General features: G+C 43.2%; 1 long non-coding RNA gene across 1 annotated transcript in view; it reads right to left on the bottom strand.

Moving 5' to 3' along the window:
* LOC129619976 (uncharacterized) overlaps window positions 1-4,942 on the bottom strand; it is a 29,497-nt gene extending 24,555 nt beyond the window's left edge. The window contains exon 1 of the long non-coding RNA XR_008698330.1: window positions 4,778-4,942. This is a non-coding gene — a long non-coding RNA (uncharacterized LOC129619976). The remainder of the gene's footprint in view (window positions 1-4,777) is intronic.
* Between the last annotated feature and the right edge of the window lie 13,868 nt (window positions 4,943-18,810).

The raw sequence follows: 18,810 nt of genomic DNA, 5'->3' as shown, positions 1-18,810 counted from the left end.
ACCACCATGTTTCTTTTGCCATATTGTTTCTATCTCTAACAGGGATAGCTTTTCAGATCCTTCTAGAGAAATTCTTTGTATTTTTCATCTTCACTCAGAGATAAGAAAACCAAGCAACTTCCCTTTAACAATCAGGGGTTCTTGGAGCTTCCCTAGTGGTTCAGTGGTAAAGAATCCTCCTGCCAATGCAGGAGACAGGGGTTCGATCCCTGATCCTGGAAGATCCCACGTGCCAAGGAGCCACTAAGTTCATAAGCCGTAACTATTGAGCCTGTGCTCAAGAGCCTAGGAGCCACCACTACTGAGCTCACGTGCTGCAATGACTGAAGCCCCAGGGCCCTAGAGCCAGTGCTTGGCAACGAGAGAAGCCTTCTCAATGTGAAGCCCACACACTGCAACTAGAGAGTAGCCCCACTCACCACAACCAGAGAAAAGCTCATGCAGTCACGAAGATGCAGCACAGCAATAAATAAATAAAATCATTTTAAAAAAACCAGCAGTTCTTCTTTCCAGCAGGATGGGAGTAGGCTTCCAAGCTGACCTTTGGAAATCCGATCGTTGGTACAATTCTCGGCAGCCCCGTGGAATGAGCTAACCTGGGTTCGAATCCTGGCTCTGCCACCTATGAGCTGCATGACAGGTCATCTCTCTGAGCATCGGGTTCCTCACCTGGAAAGTGGGGTAATTACAGTCACCTTCCAGAGTTGTTATGAGATGTAAGGGAGGTTAACATATATCCATGTCCTGGCAGTGTTCCCCCAGAGAAGCTGTGTTATACAGTGGTTACACACCTAGATTCTGGACCAGAATCCCACTCCACTACTTTCAGTGACCTTGAAAAACTTAATCAATTCTTCTGGGTCTCAGTTTCTTCACCTCTAAAATGGGCATAATGATAGCATCTATCTCATCAAGTTGTTTTAGAATTAAATGTTTTGAGATTTAAATGCTTTCATCCCCACAAAGCATCCTTTGAGGCCCAGGACAGATCAGTCAACAAACCATATTGACTCCATGACCCTGTCTACTAAGTGCTGGCCTGAATATGTGATGGTATGGTAGCATCTGCCCCGCAAAGTTCTTCTGCCAAAGATGAACTGCCCTGCAGTTCACAGTTGGGATTGGCTCCACATCCGAGAGGAAAGGGTGATGATTAGACAACTGGACCAGAGAGGAAATGAGGGAATGCTTCCTGGAGGAAGAGAATCTTGAGCTGGACTTTGAAGCAAGATTTAAAACACCTGACAGGGAAGGGGTAGGGGCTCTATCCATAGTGGCTGTTGGGTTTTCAAGCCAAATATCTCACATTTAATAATGGAGCTCTATAATAAAGGCAGAAAATAGATTAGTGGTTGCCAGGGATGGGAAATAGGGTGTGACTGCTAATGGGTATGGAGTTGCTTTGGGAAGGTAATGAAAACATTCTAAAATTAAATAGTGGTAGTGGTTGCACAACTCTGCAAATATACTAAAAGCCAGTGACTTGTATACTTTGAAAGGGTGGATTTTATGGTATCCAAATTAAATCTCAATAAAGCTGTTATTTACAAAATAGAAGAAAAATGAAGTACTAATAAGATCCTATCTGTTCTGCCTGTCCCCCTCCAGCCTTGGGAACTGCCAGGAAGCAGATGTGTTCCTGACACAGTGCCACAAACCATGAGGACAAGCACAAATATTAATTGATGATAACATTTTTTCATCTAGCTCAGTAATTTTCAGCCGTGTGTAATTTTGTCCCAAGGGACATTTGGCAATGTCTGGAGACATCTTTGGTTGTCACGACTTGGGGGTGGGGGTGGGATGCTGCTGGCAGTTAATGGGTAGAGGCCAGGTAAACACCACACAGGGTACCAGGCAACACCCCCACCACAACAGAGAATGATCTAGCCCAAACTGTCAATAGTGCCGAGGCTGAGAAACCGGATGGAACTAGCCAAAATTCTACAGATTCTTTTTACCATCTCTTTTCAAATGTAAGTTTATTTTTAAGACACAGAAATGAATATCGAAAGCAATTCAAAAATTCTCTCTCCAGAGAATTTTTCCCTATATATGATTGTAGCAATAATATCCCAGTTTGAGTTTGTTCCAGATTCATAAGGAAAATGGGCTTTTTCTGCAATTTCCTAGTTTATTCCTCTCTTGAAAGCAAAACTAGGTAATATCTTTACAGGAATATGATATTTTCACTATATAAAAAGTTTGTATGTTCAATTCAATTATTCATTCAAGTTTCCTCAGTATCTCTCTGGGCACAAAAGCACTTTTTATTTAACAACAAGGACAACAAAATGTTGCTTTTCCCTTTAAAATGAAATTTAGAAGGAAAATATCTTACTGGGAAAATGGAAGTGTGTGTTCATCTTGAGGTGGGTGTCAGAGACGGATGGGTGAAGAGAAAGGGAAGGAAGTTTAGTCTGACTGGGTCTGACTCAGCCAGGTGGTCCTGGGCAGGTCACCTTTCTCACTAAACCTCGGTTTTGCGTGCGTGCATGCATGCTAATTTGCTTCAGTCGTGTCCAACTCTTTGCAACCCTATAGCCCTGTAGCCCCACCAGGCTCCTCTGTCCATGGGATTTTCCAGGCAAGACTACTGGAGTGGGTTGTCATGCCCTCCTCCAAAGGATCTTGCCAACCCAGGGATCAAACCCTCGTCGCTTACATCTCCTGCATTGTCAGGTGGGTTCTTTACCACTGTGCCACCTGGGAAGCCCCACCCTTCTGGGTTACTATGAGTCAAATGAGATCATGCATTTCGGCACTAAGCCCATGCTCAGGGATGTGCCCCACACCCCCCTTGCTTTGGGCCAGTCTGGACCACCCGCCTCACCCCCAACACACCATTACCCATCCACACTCATATTAGTAAATACAGGACCCATTGCTCCTTAGCTGGCACTGGTGGTAGTTTCTAGAAATGGCATTAAGGAAATAAGTTTGCCACCAGGGATGGCTCTCTCTACTGTCTGGCCTGGAGTAGGGCTGTTAGGCGACAGCACCTGTTACCTCCAAGGCTAGTGTCTGGGGACCCCACTTCTACCCCGTCTGCTCTGAACTCACAGGCAGTGCATCTCTAGAACCCTTCCTTTGAATGCCAGGTCTGCTGAGAAGCACCTGGGGGTGGGAGAGGGGACGGCAAGGGGATGTCATTCATGCTTATGGAGCATCTACCAAGGGCTTGCCCTGGGCTAGGCACTTCACATCATCCTCTCATGTGACTCTCTGCAGTGAGTAACCATGCTCACGATCAGGACCTTTAATGATTGCTAGATTACATGCTCAGCACTTCGCATGTACTGACTCATCTTAGTTTTACAACAAACATATGTAGAAAATAATGTCCCCATTTTATAGGCAAGAAAAATGAGGCACAAATGGGTGAAATAACTTGCCTGGAGACACAGGAGAGGTGAGTCAGACTTGCACCTTGAACACTAAGGGACTTCACACCACACTACAAGCATCTGCTTCCCTCCCCCTGACCCACTTTACTCTAAACTGGCTCCTTTCTGTTTAACAGTGACCTACTTCCAAGGTGAGAGTTATAATGACTTAGCCTAGCCGGGCTGGAGTACTGTCCACAGTTCTGACGTTTCAGGACTAAGTCTGCCTGCCTCTAGATGGACTGCGGAACGCCAAGAGTTAAGTGTAGGGGGCTCAAACTTAGATGCCAAATCCAACTTAAGTCAAAAACATAGTTAAAATTGGAAAATACTAGTCTTAGCCTTTAAAGTAATTTTAATTTTTAAATGAGTCAATCATACTGGTTTTCCATTCTTTTGAAGGTATAGAAAATTTTATAGTCCTTCATAAGCCAGTTTACCCCTAGGTTAAAAAAATTCACCATAGCTTTCTCTGCGTACCACTAGAGCCCTTGAGCATGCTGATTGGTACCCCACTATTCAGGAGAGTTCTAAACCTAGGTCTGTATCCAAGTGCACCCAGAGTCCCTCTTCTACTTAGATCCATTTTCCCTTTTCAGTAAGTTGTGTTTTCATGGACAATCCTAGATTCAATATGGTGCCTCCATACATCCCAGGCCAAGAAATGATCATACCTCTTAGGACACCTCTGGGCTGTAATTGATTCCCCTGTTCAATTCAGTCCAGACTCTGAACCCAGAAATGACCTTTGAGAAAATGGAATGTAGATAATAGAATGCACCAAATAGCCCAATATTTCATCACATGTCATAGGACTAAAAATAAATGCAGTAAACGATACATTACTAATGAATCATCCATCAGAGATCCACCCAAATGACATCTTCCCTCTGCTTAGAGTGCCTGTTCCTTTTCCCTCTCATCTTCATCTTTCTCAGGCTTCAAGAGATGCAGCTCAAATGCTCCTACCTCTGGGGAAATCTTCCTATACGCCCACTGAATTAATTGTTCCCCTTTCTGGATTCCCATGCACTTTGTACTGACAGCAACTCCACACCTACTGTACCTTAAAATTACCTGTGTAGGTCTGTCTTCTCTACCAATGAGCTTAAGGGGCACCCTGTGTTGGCTTGTCTTGGAGGCCTCCTGCCTGTCAGTAGCTGAAGCAGAGGAGCTAGTGAAGACCTTTGGGAGGAAGTGGTAATAGAGAAGAAAGAAGGAAGTATATAAGGGGAAAGAGAAGGATAGAATCCAGGAACATGGAGTTCGTACAAGTCGGAGTTTTCCACAGTGACAGCATGCTGAGATGGAGATTGCATTAGCCTCCCAGGGCTGCCACAACAAATTACTACAAATGTTGCAATTTAACACAGAAGAAATTTTTTCGTTACCAGTTTATGAGGCCAGATCTCCAAAATCAAGGTGATAGCAAGGCCACATTCCTCCCCAGGCTCTAGGGGACAATCCCTTCTTGCATTTTCCAGCTGCTGGTGGCTCCTGGGGCTCCTTGGCTTGTGTCATAGCTTCAATCTCTGCCTCTGTTTTCCTGTGACCTTCTTCCCTGTTTGTGTCAAATCTCCTTTCCTCTTACAAGGACACCAATCACTGAATTTCAGGTCCATCCTAAATCCAGGATGATCTCATCTAAAGATCCATAAATTAATTACGTCTGCAAAGACTTGATTTCCAAAGAAAGCCACATCCATAGGTCCCAGGTGACCCAATCCAACCCGTCTGCTCTGAAACTCCACATTTTCAATACCCCCAACTCCCACCACAACCCAGGGGTTCCCAGAGGAACACATTCTATTCCAAGTCTTCCCAACCTGGTTCACAGCCCTACATATGCAGAATGGTATTTCAGCATCACGCTGGAGCAGAGATGCAGCCACTCACGGCCTGAGGCCACCACCAAAAAGATTTGGCTGCCCCCAAGCCAGCTCCATCACCCTGAGCTGCTGCTGCTGCTGCTGCTGCTAAGTCGCTTCAGTCGTGTCCGACTCTGTGCGACCCCATAGACGGCAGCCCACCAGGCTCCCCCGTCCCTGGGATTCTCCAGGCAAGAACACTGGGTTGCCATTTCCTTTTCCAATGCATGAAAGTGAAAATTGAAAGTGAAGTTGCTCAGTCGTGTCTGACTCTTAGCAACCCCATGGACTGCAGCCCACCACTCCGTTCATGGGATTTTCCAGGCCTTGAGCTGAAGGGATCATTATCTCGGCAACCCTGTGACTCATTTCCAGCCCAGCAGCAATGCTCTGTAAACACATAAGAGTCACAAAACACAGAGTCACCACCTCCAATCTCCTAACATCTAAAGCTGACAGGAAGCACAAAAGCAACATTTCCCTCCTGGGAGCCCCCTTCTTCCTCTTCTTCTTTGGCATCCACGCACCAGAATTTCCTGTTCTCCTGTCTTGGCCTCTTAACCGAAGAGAGGAGGCAGGCCGGTCTCCCCCTTCGACTGTAAAATATCAGAAGGGGTCAGGAGACACCCCCTCCTCCCTGTGAACTTTCTCCTCCCAAGTGGCATAGATCTTGCCTTTGTGGCCGCAAGCCTAGTTTCAAGCTTATCTTTCATCTTCTCTCATTATACCCGCCAGGTTTCTAAGGATGTGCAGGGCATACCCGAGACCAACGGAAGATGGATGTTCTTTATTCTTTCACCTCTGCGTGTGTATGGGATGGGGGCAGTTATGTGGAGAAGAAGATATGATTTTCCTTTTGGTGGAACCATTCTACCCAGCCCCAATATGGGAGTCAGAAAAAGGCCCTTCCTAGATAGAATTCACTTCACATCTTTATTTTGTATTCTGACAGTGAATGGAGAGTAATCTGTCTTTCCTGAAACACCCTAATCAACTAACTTGGCCAAGTTCTTTCCTAAACAAACCCTGTGCAGCTTCCAGTACTTTTTCTGCAAGAAATACCAAATTAGCTGCTTTGTGGTTTGCTGGTGAGCCCTGAGACCTTTATTTCATTATTAGGCACTCCCTGGCCTACAGGGAGCCCTGCCTGGAATAGCTAAAACTGTCTATTGTTGAAGTTCATTTCATTTCATTTCTGTGCTTGCTTCCGTTGGTGATCTCGAACATGGGCTGTGTACGAAAACGTTACCGGAGGGGGAGAAACACATGAATAAGATGATTACGATGGCAAAAGAACCCAATTCATTTAAAATACCCCTCATTGCTTTTCAGAGTTAATCATTCATTCTTTCATCCGTACAAGGGTGGTAGTCAGTGTTGGCTGATCTTAAAGATAATCAGTGAAATTTTCTGGGAATATATTCTCAAACATGCTGCAAAATATATGTGGCTTAGCATTCCATATTCAAGTGGGAAGGTAGTTTTTATAAAAGCAATTTTTGCAGAAAATATTCAGACACTCATTTACAGAGCTGGGGAGGTCATTTTGGTGAGTCAAGTCAGTCTGCCCTTGCTGGGCTCTCGTCTCAGCAAGGACCCTGACAACCCCAGGAATTTGACAGGGCTCATTTGCAGCTTCAAAGACAGGAACTATTTAAATACACAGCGTTCACAGCAGCTGGAGGTAAGGAATTGCGGTGATGCTGACACTTTGCCCCTTAACTCAGCTGTGAGTCAGAGCGCAAACTATCACAGTGCCAAAATTTTCAAGGGATGACTTTAATGTTCCTCCCTGGATTAAGATGGATGGTGCATATGCTTGTCCTACTGCCCAGTACCCCCCTGGAGTAACTATATAATTTATCATCCAAAAGTGGACACCTCTGAGAATGAAAGGGGCCTCACTTTTAACAATTTATCAGGAAAAAAAGGGATAAAACCAAGACTATCCCAGGCAAACTGGGAAGTATAGTCAATCCTGCTTCTCTCTCCCCGCCAGGCCTGATCTCATCTCTACCTCATCCCTAGACATTTACCCTTCATCCTCCCACCCGCAGTGACCTTTCTGAAAGCAGTGGGGGTGAGCTGGGGGGATATTGCTGGCATCTCCACAGCCTCTCTCCTCACCCTCACACTCAGATCCTGCCTTTGTCAGTATATGAGATGCCGTATATTGATGCCATTGTCAATACGTGAAGATGGCTGAATAGTGTGTATGGAATATACGTACACAGGAAGATATGCGACCCCCAAATGTATGTGAGGAAACTGTTCTGCGTCTTCACTCCACTCCTCAGTTGCCAGCACCTGCCTCCTGGCATGACTAACCACCTCACCACCGCCAGCTCCTTCAAGCCATTCATATCATGGAAGCTAGAAGCACCCGAACTTGCACTAAGCAAACAATTCTTAGAAAGTCTTCCAGTTCTCCAACATCTAGCCTTGATGACAGAAATGGATTTAGAATCAGAGACTTGGAAGGACCCTGGAGAACATGGCTACCCCATCCACTCACCTTAAAGGAAGTGGTTTCAGTCACATAAGAGGACTTTTTGTTGCTAAAATTTGTCTAGAGATGGAGCTTCCAAAGCCTGGTTCAACAAGTCTGTTTTCAAATTTGCTGATGTAAGCAATCGGCATCTCCTGTTTCATATGCTCTGCAGTTTAGGGCTTATTTCCTCTTGTCTGCCAATGTAAAGTATGCTCTGTAGGACAATCCCTTCTCTGTTCTTTTCTTTCTAGCCTGTGTCTTTCTTATTCCTATTCATTTCATAATTATCTTTGGCTACATAGACTGTCAAACAGAGGATTTAGGAGGGATGGTTTTCCTATCTGATATTTCTAGACCCTGGATCTCTGACTGATAATGACATCATAACATTCACGGTTTTCCATTTAAATGCTATTCTTCCTCACTTGGCCTTAGACACCCCTTTACCACTTATTTGAAAATATGGATTTCATATCTAGAGAGTTCAAGGCTATCACGTCCTGGGGTTTTATCCTACTTGCTCTTTGACTTCTAACCCCTCCTTGGTATATCAAGGACATTTGGGTTCAATATTATCTCACTCTGCCTTAATTAAATCAATCAAAGAAAAAATATCAGAAAGCTAGTTACAAGCATAAAGGATCTATAAGAGTCTTGTCTTGGGAGAACACATGATGCTTTGCTCTTGCTGGGCATTCAATACATTTGCTGAACTGAGTTAATTTCAAACTCAAAGTGTCCTCTTTAAAAAAAATGTTGAAACATATCTGTAATGTCTCCAGTGAGAAGAACCTTACCTGAGAGAGACTGGGTGTATTTCATCATTAGGAAAATTTTGCTTGGGGTTACTCTTATGAGATGTTGGACAAAGCTCTTGACTAGAGGCCAAGGTCTGTGACCTTAAAAAAATCACTTCACCCCTCTGGCTTTGGTGTCTTCATTCATAAAATGCAGAATATAAAGTCACACTGTAATCTCTCAAGTCATAAATTCCATGATTCTACTCTTCTACTCAGGTAAATAATGCATTTCCTTAAATTCCTTTTTACTTTTTAAAATTTTTCTTGGATTATAGTTGATTTACAATATTGTATTAGTTTAAGGTGTACAGCAAAGTGAGTCAGTTCTACATATACATATATCCACTTTTTTTAAGATTCTTTTCCCATATAGTCCATTATAGTGCATTGAGTAGAGTTCCCTGTAGTATACAGTAAGTTCGTATTAGTTACCTGGTTTATATATAGTAATGTGTATATGTCAATCCCAATCTCCCAATCTATCCCTCCCTCCCTTTACCCCTGGTAACGATTATTTTGTTATCTACCTCTGTAACTCTATTTCTGTTTTGTAGATAAGCTCATTTGTAGCCTTATTTTATACTCCACATATAAGCAACATCATACGATACTTGTCATTCTCTGTTTGACTTACTTCACTAGTATGATAATCTCTGGGTCCATCCATGTTGCTGCAAATGGCATTATTTTGTTCTTTTTTATGGCCAAGTAATATTGCATTGTATATATGTATCACATCTTCTTTATCCGTTCCTCCATTGATGGTTGTTTAGGTTGCTTCCATGTTTGGGCTACTATAAATAGTGGTGCTATGAACACTGGGGAGCTTGCATGTATCTTTCTGAATTACGGTCTTCTCCATATATATGCCCAGGAGTGGGATTGCTGGATCATAAGGTAGCTCTTAAATTCTTTTTTCTTAAATAGTGTTCATGCAAAACACTTAAAACATATAAAATTACAAGCAACAACATAACAGTTTACCATCCACCCATATTTAACACATCTTAAAATTTTTCCATATTTAATAAAATTTGCTCTTAAAAAAAAAAGAAATAAAACAAGATAAACCCATTTGAGGTGCTGTTTGAAGACTTTCCTGATCCCTTTCCACCCCATCTCCCTAGAGCTTAACACTAGCTTAAGACTAGCGCTTTTTTTCCCCCCATCATTGTTTTTATGCTTCCATGATACGTGTACTATCTCACATTTCAAATCCCTACCTCACTAATCATTTTTGTTTTTCTTCTCTTGGGAGTTCATTTTGATTGATCAGATCAGATCAGATCAGTCGCTCAGTCGTGTCCGACTCTTTGCGACCCTATGAATCACAGCATGCCAGGCCTCCCTGTCCATCACCAACTCCCGGAGTTCACTCAGACTCACGTCCATCGAGTCAGTGATGCCATCCAGCCATCTCATCCTCTGTCGTCCCCTTCTCTTCTTGCCCCCAATCCCTCCCAGCATCAGAGTCTTTTCCAACGAGTCAACTCTTCGCATGAGGTGGCCAAAGTACTGGAGTTTCAGCTTTAGCATCATTCCTTCCAAAGAAATTCCAGGGCTGATCTCCTTCAGAATGGACTGGTTGGATCTCCTTGCAGTTCAAGGGACTCTCAAGAGTTTTCTCCAACACCACAGTTCAAAAGCATCAATTCTTCGGTGCTCAGCCTTCTTTACAGTCCAACTCTCACATCCATACATGACCACAGGAAAAACCATAGCCTTGACTAGACGAACCTTTGTTGGCAAAGTAATGTCTCTGCATTTGAATATGCTGTCTAGGTTGGTCATAACTTTCCTTCCAAGGAGTAAGCGTCTCTTAATTTCACGGCTGCAGTCACCATCTGCAGTGATTTTGGAGCCCCAAAAAATAAAATCTGACACTGTTTCCACTGTTTCCCCATCTATTTCCCATGAAGTGATGGAACCGGATGCCATGATCTTCGTTTTCTGAATGTTGAGCTTTAAGCCAACTTTTTCACTCTCCACCTTCACTTTCATCAAGAGGCTTTTGAGTTCCTCTTCACTTTCTGCCATAAGGCTGGTGTCATCTGCATATCTGAGGTTATTGATATTTCTCCCGGCAATCTTGATCCCAGCTTGTGTTTCTTCCAGTCCAGCGTTTCTCATGATATACTCTACATATAAGTTAAATAAACAGGGTGACAATATACAGCCTTGGCGTACTCCTTTTCCTATTTGGAACCAGTCTGTTGTTCCATGTCCAGTTCTAACTGTTGCTTCCTGACCTGCATTGATAGTCAACTTCATTTATCTATAGGCCCTTCCTTGTCACTATCCAAAAGTATATATTCTTGAAAGGAAAAGAAAAATTTCATTCAAAATTCCAGAACTTAACTATTAAATTAGAATAATGCTATGGAGAAAAGTATACCACTTTGCAGCGCAGTTTCTCTAAAGAATCCTTAACAACTTCTGCTAGTTCCCCTTGTCCAATGGGGAAACAATTTCTACAGAATGTAAAATAAAGAATAATGGTTTCATGTATAACCAGTGTCCTTTGGGGAAGCTCACAAAAAGACTTGGTAAATACTTGGATGGACTGGTAAATTTCTCGTGCTTATTCATCAACCTTGACTCTCCTACACTGGGGAAACCTCTGTCTTTCAGAGAGTCATCGAAAATAGCAGCACGTAATGAAAGTTTTGGAACAATGATGACAGCCGCTGTCCTGGATATAAGGCACTGGGGAAAAGAGGACCGAGGCAAATCAAGATAGACATGAACCTTTATCTGGACTAGAGCCACATACCCTATGATTATCCAACCAACAGAAAATTAGAGTCAGCATTATTAAATACCCTTCAGCTAAAAATGGTTGAGGGTGATAATTATCACTTATTTTGGAACATCTTACATTAATATCAGCATACAAAGCAATATTCCAATGTCCAATGGAAATTATAGCTTTCTGCGTTTTATCAATATTGCTGCTGTGGGATACTGAGAGTCCAAGCTATTTGATAAAATTATGTAAGTCAATGAATAGTCAAGCTAGGAGTTGAACTCTGATGGGGAGAATAATATTAACCATTCAGAGACGATCTTACTTTTAGGCAACAGAAAATATTTCTAAAGCAAATGAATTACTATGCATCTGAAATAATGAGCAAATTAATTCCCCATTTGGGGAACATCTGCCAAATTGGTAGACAGCCACCTGGGAAAATGGTCCTTGTCTAAGATCCTAAGAGACTGGAGCCATGTGAGGAAACTCAGATTAGTATCCAATGAAGTGTGTCAGACTGAAGTGTCTTGTTGTGAGGATGTTAAACTATGTGCTATCCTCCATCTGAGACTCCAATATCAAAATCCAAAAAGAAAAGCCTCTTTGAATATCCTTCCCATCTTACTAAGAGGGTATGACAAAACACCTGGGGAAATCAGAGATGACGAAGGGAATCTCGTGAGCATGGAAAAACAATCTTTGCCCATGAGGCACCATTATCGATCTAGAAAATAGCGAAGGAAAAGTCCAACATCAAGTGCAGAACTTGGTATATTTTCCTCCTGCACGAAACAAGCATCTCACCACTATTCTTAACAGCTGGGGAAACTATCACTTAAAATATTTAACTATGATATTGATTTCATTTCTTTCTACCATCACTCTAAGAAGAGCTAATATTTATTGAGTAATTCCTTCATGGAGGGTACTGTGTTAAGCACTTCATATGCATTTTTCCCTATGATCTTATAATAACTTGTGTTAAGTGGTGTTTGAGGGAAGGATAGATAACCCAGTAAAACTCCCTCTGAGTAAAACAGCATAAAGAAAAAGACCACATAACAAGAAGCCCAAGGCTAGATTTAGGTGCAGCTCGATTCAAGGCTCAGTGCAGGGCCCACTGTCCTCTCATCACCATTCCTTCACTTTCTCAGGATTAGCCCTATTCTCCACTTGGCTTGTACCTCACAATTTCAAGATGGTAGCCAGTAGCTCCAAAACTTTCTTCCTCTCAATTTCTGATCTGGTGGAGAAGTGTCTACCTCCATTCCAGAATTCTCAGTGGAAGTCTCTGAGTTTTGAGTGGGACACATGCTGATCCCTGCATCAGTTGCTGAGGCCAGGGATTCTCTTAGGCCCAGGTACCATGATGCATCTCTAAGTAGTACAGAGAAGTCCCATCCAGAGCCCCTAGGCTGAGAGCAGGAGAAGGGATAGTTCCTTGAGGAAAATTCCAGAAGAAGGAGTAAATGCAGGCTGGAAAAATACCTGGTGTATAAGAATTTATAAGATAGGCTAGAAAGATTGAAAATATTCTTGTATGAGAGATATGGCATGATGCAAAAGTGTAGAGGGAAATAAATATAGTTTGTGTCTAAGGAGACAGAGTTCATTACCTCAGCAGAATTCAGCAACTGAGCTGTGGAGAAAACACCAGAAAAGCAGGACACATCTGAAGTGTTTCCACACTTTGATTAGGCCTTGGATTAGATGGATGTTCAGGTTTGACTCAATAGGCAACAGAGTCACTGAATAGACTTGGAGAAATAATATTAAAAATAATTGTGAGAACATGGGTTTTCTAGAATACCAGAAAATTGGACACAGAGATGTGATTCAGAAATACCCAGGTATTAACTCTGCTTTCATTAATGCTCCATTCTGAAGTCTTGGCCTTATTGATGCCAAGTTTTGTTTAAGGACAAGAAGAAAATGAGGGATGTATACAAACATTCCCTTAAGTGGAAACTTTCCAATACTTTAGCCACCTGATGCGGTGAGCTGATTCATTGAAAAAGACCCTAATGCTATGAAAGACTGAGGGCAGGAGGAGAAGTGGGTAAAAGAGGATGAGATGACTGGATGGCATCATCGACTCAATGAACATAAGTTTGAGCAAACTCCCAGAGATGGTGAAGGACAGGGAAGCCTGGCATGCTGCAGTCCATGGGGTTGCAAAGAGTCAGACATGACTGAGCGACTGAACAACATAAACTATTAGTGTGAATTTTTCTGACTATTGATACTATGTTTAAGATTAAAAGAGCAATAGAAAACAAACTATGGTTACCAAAAGGGAAAAGGGGGTGGGTAAATTCAAAGTTTGGGATTAACATATACATACTACTACATACAAAATACAAAAACAAGAACATACTGTATTATAGTAAAGGGAACTCTACTCAGTATCTTGTAATAACCTATAATGGGAAGAATCTGGAAGAGAATGTATATATATAGCTAAATCACTTTGCTGTACACCTGAAACTAACACAGCATTGTAAATAAACTACACTTCAATTTTAAGAAAAGAGCAAGGTCTTAGCAAGAATTGTGTTTTCATGATCTAGGAAGAACTAGACAATGTTGCTGGTGACTCCAGGGCACCATTAAGTATTTCAGGGACCAAGAGAAGCTGCACCGATGTATGCTTTATGTGTTCTTCCCCGGCGTGGCCTCAACGATCGCAATAAAATTGTGTATCTATTTAATAGAGGGACTTGATGTAACTTCACACCTGGGGGTGGTGCGGGAAGTCTGTGATGGGGGATGTATGCGTATATGAGAGGGTCTTTCTCCACCTCCACACCCCTCACAGAACCGTCAGAGTTTGTGTCAAAAACAGGATTAGCACAGAGACTCTCCTGTTCCCATGTTGGTCATTGGAAGGGATGCTAAGAGGTTAAAAGAAGGATAGCAGAGCAAAAATACAGACTGCCTAGTCCTTAATAAGAGACTGTGAATTTTTGAGGGATATTTTGAAGAAGAGGTGTGTTATTAAATCCATCTGTGTCTTTACATTCAACAGGACAGCCCCAGTGGATCATTTTAAAAGTCATTTCTAAAGGCAAGATATCCCAAGAGCATCTTTCTCTGGCTTCTCCTAAACATGTCAGTCCTGGCACTGGAGAGGAGTGAGGATCCCCAAGGGTAAGGAAAGACTGTGAACCTGGAGGGTTTCTCAACTCGGTCATCTGGGAACATAGCCTGAAGGATCCTCATTCCCACTAAGCAGAAACTGGAAACTGGTTTTGGAAGTATGAAGGGAAAAGCATGGGACTGAAAGGTACTTTAGCTCACTTAACTGCTACCATGGGAAGTGACTGCTACTGCTAAGTCGCTTCAGTCGTGTCCGACTCTGTGCGACCCTGTAGACGGCAGCCCACCAGGCTCCCCCGTCCCTGGGATTCTCCAGGCAAGAACACTGGAGTGGGTTGCCATTTCCTTCTCCAATGCATGAAGGTGAAAAGTGAAAGTGAAGTTGCTCAGTCCTGTCCGACTGAGCAACCCCATGGACTGCAGCCTACCGGGCTCCTCCGTCCATGGGATTTTCCAGGCAAGAGTACTGGAGTGGGGTGCCATCGCCTGCAGGGGGAGTGCCAAAACCAGGACAGATTAAGATGATTAAAAACATTTCAAAAAAGATTTCCCTGGGTGGTCCAGTGGTTAAGAATCTGTCTACCAATGCAGGGGTCACGGTTTGGATCTCTAGTCCTGGAAGATTCCACATGCTGAGAGACAACTAAGCCAGTGCTCCACAACAAGAGAAGCCTCCATGTTGAGAAGCCTGAGTACCTCAACAAAGAGTAACCCCAACTCCCTGCAACTAGAAAAAGCCCACCTGCAGCAATGAAGATGAAGTGCAGACAAAAATAAATAAAATTTATTTTTAAAATGCTTTAAAAAATATCTTTACTGACCTTCTCCCCCACCAAAAAAAAAGTGGTCAAGGAGAACACTGTCTCTGATTTTAAAATCTTTACTGTAAGCTTCTTCAAGTGTTTGTAGATAGCTCCCCCAGCATGCAAATCTACCTAGGCCAAATTTGAACAAATGTCCTAGGAACTGATTGGATTAAATTTTGTATTATGAAGTTTCACATTTTTCTTAAACAAGGACACAGCCTTTTCAGTAGTGAAAAAGTGAGCTGCTGCTTTCTGAAACTTGTACTTGAAACGAGGATGCACATGTAACCTGATGCAGTGACATATTTTGTGTCTGGGGAAACATAGGAGAAGAAAGAGATAGAAAGCATCATTTTCAGGATGTTCACGGTTTCCAAGAATACCAAATTTACATGGTTTCAAGGGCTTCCCTTGTGGCTCAGCTGGTAAAGAATCCGCCTGCAATGTGGGAGACATGGTGGGTTCGATCCCTGGGTTGGGAAGACTCCCTGGAGAAGGGAAAGGCTACTCACTCCAGTATTCTGTCCTGGAGAATTCCATGAACTGTATAGTCCATGGGGTAGCAAAGACTCAGACATGACTGAGTGACTTTCACTTTAAACCTTCCCTTGTAGTTGAGTTGGTAAAGAATCTACCTATAATGCAGGAGACCTGAGTTCAATTCCTGGGTCAGTAAGATCCCCTGGAGAAGGAAATAGAAACCCACTCCAGTATTCTGGCCTGGAGAATCCCATGGATAGAGGAGCCTGGCGGGCTACAGTCCATGGGGTCGCAAGAGTTGGACATGACTTAGTGACTAAACCACTACCACCACCAAGACAATTCAGCTAAAGCATTAAGTACAGCTTCTATGTTTTAGATGTGTTTCCATTTGGGTCGGGCTTCCCTGGTGGCTCAGCAGTAAAGAATATGCCTGTAATGCAGGAGACTCATGAGATGTGGGTTCAACCCTTGAGTAGGAAGGTATCCTGGAGGAAGAAATCCATAGGGTGGCAAAGAATTGGACATGACTAAGCATGACACAGCCCTTTGGGTCATAAGTGAACTTGCTGGACCAGAGTCAAAGACGATAAAAGGGGAATCTGGCACTGTGCCTAGAATCTCCAAAGAGGGAAATCTTAGAAGTGTTTTTCCTTCCTTTGGGGTCACCTTAGAATCTGGGCTTGAGGCAACAGTCTCTTTGGAAGCTAAAGAGGTGATATACAAGAGCTTCTCTCTTCTTTCTTCAGTAAAATGTAGGGAAATGCAGTGGAAACTGAATAGTGTAGAAGTTGCTGGGGTGGGAGGTGAGACATGGATACAACTGAGCACTGGAAGAGAAAAACACCAGTGTTTTTATTAGAAAATATGTCTTTTTTGGAGAGAATAACCAAAGGGAGTTGGGGCATAGAGAGCCACTGGAAAGATTGTGTGCGGTTACTTGGAACACTAACAACAGGGACAGAGTCAGACAGATAGGGCAACAGGGGGTTGTGGGTGGGGAGAGGCCCTGGCCAGTTGCTCCAGGAGAACCCCTATCCACCCAACTCCTCATCTCTGAGAAATCAAGATGGTGGCTCATGCCCAGCCCTGACCTATACAAACTGAAGGAGCCAAGCAGGGAGATGAAATGAAGTCCACTGAGACTTGACGAGAAGATGAAGAACTCCTCAGTTTTTGAACAGAGAGGGTGGGGGACAAAACTGAATGCTTCCACTGTACTGCTCTCAAACCTGGGTGAAACGAGCCCTTGGGGGTCCACACTTTAGAGGGTTCCATATGCTGGTTCACTGATGCATTTTCTGGTACACACTGTCTGATAACAACTAAGGTAAAAACAAATAACTGGCTAGCTACCTAGGATCAAGAGGTGCACTTCAGTCAAATAGATTTGTAATCAAGTCTTCAGATCAAAGTATTAAAACACCCCAAAGAAAACAGGAATATACTCATAGTCAGAGCGTGGCCCACCCCATGACCCTAAACGACTGGAGGCAAGAACGTTCAGGGGCCCCAGGGCCCTGACTCTATTCTAGAAGAGAGTGGTCTACCAGAGTAAATGCAACTATTCCTCAAGAGGAAATGCCTGGCTGCTTGAGTCACACCTTCTGGAACAGTGATGTGAGCTCAGGTCTGAGGTTTATGCAGCAGCAAGAATTGATGGGTGTGTGGATGGTGTCACCAGCAGCTGTGTGTCCCACAAGGAAACCTGGGGCCACAGAAGGCCACCCAGAGATGGGCCATTTCTTCCGCCCTGTGTCCCCTCCCATCACTTAAGACTTTGTATTCTGGGCTGATCAAACCAGAAAGCTACTGGAACCTCACTGTGAATGTGAGTGTGTTGTGGGTGAGGGATCTCTTTAGCCCATCTGTAGTTCTCTTGAAACATTATATGCTGCTAAGTCACTTCAGTCGTGTCCGACTCTGTGCGACCCCATAGATGGCAGCCCACCAGGCTCCCCCATCCCTGGGATTCTCTAGGCAAGAGCACTGGAGTGGGTTGCCATTTCCTTCTCCAGTGCAGGAAAGTGAAAAGTGAAAGTGAAGTCGCTCAGTCATGCCCGACCCTCAGCGACCCCATGGACTGCAGCCTACCAGGCTCCTCCACCCATGGGATTTGCCAGGCAAGAGTACTGGAGTGGAGTGCCATTGCCTTCTCCGAAACATTATATATGTTCCCTTAAAAAATGTTACCTGAGTAAAATGACTGTAATTTCTGGAGCAAGAAGTTAGAAATTTCTCTGATTTACCCTCTAGTTGTTTCAAACATAATGCTATTCACCGTTGCCTAAAGTGCTTCTGTTTCTCTGACTAAAAAGTAAAGCAGAGCTTACAAATATTTTTCCCTTCCATCTCAAAGGAGGCTGTGAAATTTAACTAGAAGGAATTTATGATCCCTGATAAAAGGTACTCATTAAGTATAATTGTTATCATTACCTGGGTCTATTTTTACTTTCCTCATTTTTTGTATTTAGAGATGGCATGACATGGTCCACAAGTACACCAGGGTTAGCATCCTTACTCACTTGCCTGCATACCTGGGCCTGTCCTGGGCCAGACGGTGGATATTTCAAAGCCTGGGGTCTCTGGGCACTGGGGCTCACGGCAGCCCTAGATCCCAAGCTCCTCTCAGTGGAACTTTCTGACAAGCATCAGATTCCTTTCCAAAACAAATGTACCAATAGTTGGCTTGCTGTGGGTACAATTAGTCACTTTCTCGGAATGAGGAGCAAAGGGCTAATTGTTCTGCAAGTGGACAATTGCTGCTGTAATTATTAGCCCCTGTAATTTTTCATCCATACATAATTGCACATGCAGATGAGGAGCGCCTGGGCCGTCTTCTTGCAATTCCACCCATGAGGCCGCTCATTGTTATGCTCAGGGTTTTTTTCCACTTGTATCGGTCACAGTTGGTTGTGCTTTTCCGTGATTGTCTTTTCTTACTCGGTAAAATATCAATGCAAAAGCAGTTTTTTAAAAGTTTTTCCAGAACAATTTAAATACTGAATCAGCCCTCTAGTCACTGGGTTTCTGTTAAATGTAACAAGTATTTACAAAAGCAAGTTTCTGGCTGAAGTTTATGGAATCATAGAAAAGAATGAAGCTAGCAATTCCCCCCAGCTCTCAGTATC

The sequence above is a fragment of the Bubalus kerabau genome, chromosome 9 (genome assembly GCF_029407905.1).
Source record: "Bubalus kerabau isolate K-KA32 ecotype Philippines breed swamp buffalo chromosome 9, PCC_UOA_SB_1v2, whole genome shotgun sequence".
In the NCBI taxonomy this organism is placed as follows: domain Eukaryota; kingdom Metazoa; phylum Chordata; class Mammalia; order Artiodactyla; family Bovidae; genus Bubalus; species Bubalus kerabau.
This window is presented reverse-complemented; position numbering and strand designations above follow the sequence as displayed.